Genomic DNA, 6,000 nt, shown 5'->3' on the forward strand with positions numbered 1-6,000 from the left:
CATTTATAATATGCATCCTAAATATCATTAATGTTTGCTCTAATGTTCATATTATTATATTACACATGTGATTTAAAGAAGTAGTGTGATTTTTTTTTCTTAAATATGTGCATATAATTTTCCGACTTTCTAAAAAAATAAATGCTATTAGTTATAATCTATTATAATTAAATATTAATCTTAAACTATGCATGTTTGTAATCAAACATAATATAGATAAGAAGTGTGATTTTATTTTTTAATATTTTATTCAATTTTCCGATTAAAAAAACAAAACCGTTATTTATAATCTATTATAATTAAATATTAACCTTAAACTACGTATTTATGTTGTTTAATTCTATACACGGCCTGATAGTAGACATATAAGTATGAATATTGAATATGTTATAACTAAGAACTTTATTTCAAATTAAGTTCAAATGATTTTTCTACCGTAATTATTATGTTTCCTAATTTATATTCTACCTAAAAACTTTAAAATTCGTTACAAACATTTTAAATAAATCACTTGATTTTCCACATTAATCATAACATTTGATAAATATTTTACAATTATAAAATATATTATACACTTATTAATTAGTATCGGGTATTTTCTCTCTATTATAGTCGGATGTACGTTGATTTAATTTTAAATAATTATTTAATACTACACGATTTACGATTTGCGTCTTAAATATGTTTCAATTTTAATCTACGTACGTTTGGCCAGCCCCACCCTCCCATAAGGGAAAATCTATAAACAAACTATACACATATTTAGCACGTTATTCGCACGAATTCTCACGTCTAATTTGAAAATTCGCACGACCCTCATTCCACCCGAAAAAAAAAATTCGTGGGGGGGGGGGGGCTGGCAAGACGTTTCGACAGCCCCCCCCCCCCTGGTGGTCCAAATTAACATTTTCGGAATTTTTCTTCTGCAGACATTTAGCACGTGATTCGCACGAATTCGCACGCCTAATTTGAAAATTCGCACGACCCTCCTCCACCCAAAAAAAAAAAATTCGCAAGGATACATACACTTATGTAACTATTCAGTCTCGTAAGGTTTTCGAAGTATATAAACACTTGAAATAAAATACGTGTTAAAGTTAATAATTAATAATTCATTGTTTTATTGTTATTTAAATAAAGGAATAATACTCCATAATATTATAATGTATTCGTTTATATTATGTATAGGATTCATATAATTAAACTAAATAAGTAATTAGGTAATAGGACAATTTATAATAAAATATTTGAATAGAAAAGAATAAAAAAAAATCGATTATGAAAAAAAAATTGGAATAGAAATAAAAAACCTAAATTCAATATTTGATAAATAAAATAAAATAAATAAATAGATATATAAAAATAATAAAGAATTTAAAAAAAATTATAAAAAAATATATTTATAAAAATCAATTGTTTAAAATATAATTTAAATTTTTTATTAAATATATTTTTTATAATTTGCATTATTTATTAAGAAATTGATTTTTATAAATGTATTTTTTATGACATTGAATAACTAAATGGTGGGAGGAGGGTAGGCTCCAACAAATGTCCAACAATGTCCAACAAGTACATTTGAACATTGTTGGAAGGTTTTTGAACGGTTTCAATAAAAATGTAATGCTAACTTCACATAGGTAGAATGTATACGGTTATACCATGTATTCTTAGAGTGCGTGACGTTGGCCACCCACGTAGGCAAATTTCTATGAAAATTATGCAAATAATTTGCAATTAATTGCAAATTGGATTTCAGAATTCGCAAATAAATTTCCCACCCAGAATAAAAAAAATAAGATGTGGGAGACAACTTCACGCAGCCCCCCCTTTTGAGCCACAAACTTCAAATTGCTACCAACATTTTGCAAATCGGTTTTCAGAATTTGCAAAAAAAATCCCCGCCCGGTATAAAAAATAAGATGGGGGGTTCATTTGATCTTTTTATTCTATTTCGGTTTTTAATTTTTTAATTCTATTTCGTTTTTTATTTCTTTTTTAATTGTATTTTTAAAATCATTTTGTTTTATTCTCTTTTGGGTCTTATTCTATTTCGGTTTTTAATTTTTTAATTCTATTTCTTTTTTAATTTTATTTTTAAAATAATTTTGTTTTATTCTCTTTTGGGTCTTATTCTATTTAGGTTTCTAATTTTTTTATTCTATTTCGTTTTATTTATTTCTATTCTAATTGTATTTTCAAAATCATTTTGTTTTATTCTTTTTAGGTTTTTTTATAATTTTTTATTCTATTTAGGTTTTTTATTTTTTATTCCAATTGTTTTTTCATAATCGATTTTTTTTTTAGTCTTTTCTATTCAAATATTATATTATAAATTGTCCTATTACCTAATTACTTATTTAGTTTAATTATATGAATTATATTCTATGAAACCTATACATAATATATACGAATACACTATAGTATTATGGTGTATTATTCCTTTATTTAAATAACAATAAAACAATGAATTATTAATTATTAACTTTAACACGTATTTTATTACAAGTGATTAATTACTTCGAAAACCTTACAAGACTGAATAGTTACATAAGTGTATGTACCCTTGCGAATTTTTTTTTCGGGTGGAGGAGGGTCGTGCGAATTTTCAAATTAGGCGTGCGAATTCGTGCGAATCACGTGCTAAATATGTGTATAGTTTGTTTATAGATTTTCCCTTGGGATGGGCTGGCGAAACGTACGTGTTTAATCTTATGTTTATATTATATTCAACGTCATTTAGAAAAGAAGTGTGATTTTTTTTTTAAATATCTGCATTCAATTTTCAGAGTTTTTTAAAAAAAAAAACTGTTAGTTATAATCTATTATAATTAAATATAAATCTTAAACTACGTATTTATATTTTTTTTATTCTATGCATAGCAGACATATAACTCTAAATATGTTATATCTAAGAACTCTATATCAAATTAAGTTCAAATGATTTTTCTACCCTAATTATTATTATGTTTCAAAATTTATACTCTACCGAAAAACTTGAAAAATCATTCCAAACATTTCAAATAAATCACTTGATTTTGCACTTTAATCATAACATTTTATGAATATTTTATAATTATAAAATATATTATACACTTAATAATTACTAATTAGTATCGGGTATTCTCTGTCTATTATAGTTTATAGTATGTTGATTTAATTTTAAATAATTTTTTAATTTTACATAATTTATAATATACATCCTAAATATCATTAATGTTTACTCTTATGTTTATATTTTATAACACATTATTTAAAGAAGTAGCGTTATTTTTTTTCTTAAATATCTGCATATAATATTCCAAGTTTCAAAAAAAAAAAAAAATGTTAGTTATAATCTATTATAATTAAATATTAATCTTAAACTATACGGGTTTGTAATGTTTAATTCTATGCATGGCCTGATAGTAGACATATAAATTTGAATATTTTATAACTAAGAACTATATATATTTCAAATTAAGTTCAAATGCTTTTTCTACCCAAATTATTATGTTTCGAAAATAGATAGTCTACCGCAAAACTTGAAAAATCATTGCAAATGTTTAAAATAAATTACTTGATTTTCCAATTTTATCATAACATTTGATTAATATTTTTTAATTAAACAATATACATATATTGTAAGTTTATTAATTGTTATCGGATATTTTCTGTCGATTACAGGTGGACGTAAGTTGAATTAATTTTTAATAATTATTTAATTTTACGCGATTTATAATATCCATCCTCAATATCATTAATGTTTGCTCTAATGTTCATATTATTATATTACACATGTGATTTAAAGAAGTAGTGTGATTTTTTTTTCTTAAATATGTGCATATAATTTTCCGAGTTTCTAAAAAAATAAATGCTATTAGTTATAATCTATTATAATTAAATATTAATCTTAAACTATGCATGTTTGTAATCAAACATAATATAGATAAGAAGTGTGATTTTATTTTTTAATATTTTATTCAATTTTCCGATTAAAAAAACAAAACTGTTATTTATAATCTATTATAATTAAATATTAACCTTAAACTACGTATTTATGTTGTTTAATTCTATACACGGCCTGATAGTAGACATATAAGTATGAATATTGAATATGTTATAACTAAGAACTTTATTTCAAATTAAGTTCAAATGATTTTTCTACCGTAATTATTATGTTTCCTAATTTATATTCTACCTAAAAACTTTAAAATTCGTTACAAACATTTTAAATAAACCACTTGATTTTCCACATTAATCATAACATTTGATAAATATTTTACAATTATAAAATATATTATACACTTATTAATTAGTATCGGGTATTCTCTGTCTATTATAGTTTATAGTAAGTTGATTTAATTTTAAATAATTATTTAATGCTACACGATTTACGATTTGCGTCTTAAATATGTTTCAAGTTTAATCTACGTACGTTTGGCCAGCCCCCCCCCTCCCATAAGGGAAAATCTATAAACAAACTATACACATATTTAGCACGTTATTCGCACGAATTCTCACGTCTAATTTGAAAATTCGCAAGACCCTCATTCCACCCGAAAAAAAAAATTCAGGGGGGGGGGGCTGGAAGACGTTTCGCCAGCCCCCCCCTGGTGGTCCAAATTAACATTTTCGGAATTTTTCTTCTGCAGACATTTAGCACGTGATTCGCACGAATTCGCACGCCTAATTTGAAAATTCGCACGACCCTCCTCCACCCGAAAAAAAAAATTCGCAAGGGTACACTTTTGTAACTATTCAGTCTCGTAAGGTTTTCGAAGTATATAAACACTTGAAATAAAATACGTGTTAAAGTTAATAATTAATAATTCATTGTTTTATTGTTATTTAAATAAAGGAATAATACTCCATAATATTATAATGTATTCGTTTATATTATGTATAGGATTCATATAATTAAACTAAATAAGTAATTAGGTAATAGGACAATTTATAATAAAATATTTGAATAGAAAAGAATAAAAAAAAATCGATTATGAAAAAACAATTGGAATAGAAATAAAAAACCTAAATTCAATATTTGATAAATAAAATAAAATAAATAAATAGATATATAAAAATAATAAAGAATTTAAAAAAAATTATAAAAAAATATATTTATAAAAATCAATTGTTTAAAATATAATTTAAATTTTTTATTAAATATATTTTTTATAATTTGCATTATTTATTAAGAAATTGATTTTTATAAATGTATTTTTTATGACATTGAATAACTAAATGGTGGGAGGAGGGTAGGCTCCAACAAATGTCCAACAATGTCCAACAAGTACATTTGAACATTGTTGGAAGGTTTTTGAACGGTTTCAATAAAAATGTAATGCTAACTTCACATAGGTAGAATGTATACGGTTATACCATGTATTCTTAGAGTGCGTGACGTTGGCCACCCACGTAGGCCAATTTCTATGAAAATTATGCAAATAATTTGCAATTAATTGCAAATTGGATTTCAGAATTCGCAAATAAATTTCCCACCCAGAATAAAAAAAATAAGATGTGGGAGACAACTTCACGCAGCCCCCCCTTTTGAGCCACAAACTTCAAATTGCTACCAACATTTTGCAAATCGGTTTTCAGAATTTGCAAAAAAAATCCCCGCCCGGTATAAAAAATAAGATGGGGGGTTCATTTGATCTTTTTATTCTATTTCGGTTTTTAATTTTTTAATTCTATTTCGTTTTTTATTTCTTTTTTAATTGTATTTTTAAAATCATTTTGTTTTATTCTCTTTTGGGTCTTATTCTATTTCGGTTTTTAATTTTTTAATTCTATTTCTTTTTTAATTGTATTTTTAAAATAATTTTGTTTTATTCTCTTTTGGGTCTTATTCTATTTAGGTTTCTAATTTTTTTATTCTATTTCGTTTTATTTATTTCTATTCTAATTGTATTTTCAAAATCATTTTGTTTTATTCTCTTATGGGTCTTATTCTATTTCGGTTTTTAATTTTTTAATTCTATTTCTTTTTTAATTGTATTTTTAAAATCATTTTGT

Source organism: Diuraphis noxia, unplaced genomic scaffold, assembly GCF_037042655.1.
Source record: "Diuraphis noxia isolate RWA-SAM2 unplaced genomic scaffold, SU_Dnox_SAM2 contig0003, whole genome shotgun sequence".
Taxonomy (NCBI): Eukaryota; Metazoa; Arthropoda; class Insecta; order Hemiptera; family Aphididae; genus Diuraphis; species Diuraphis noxia.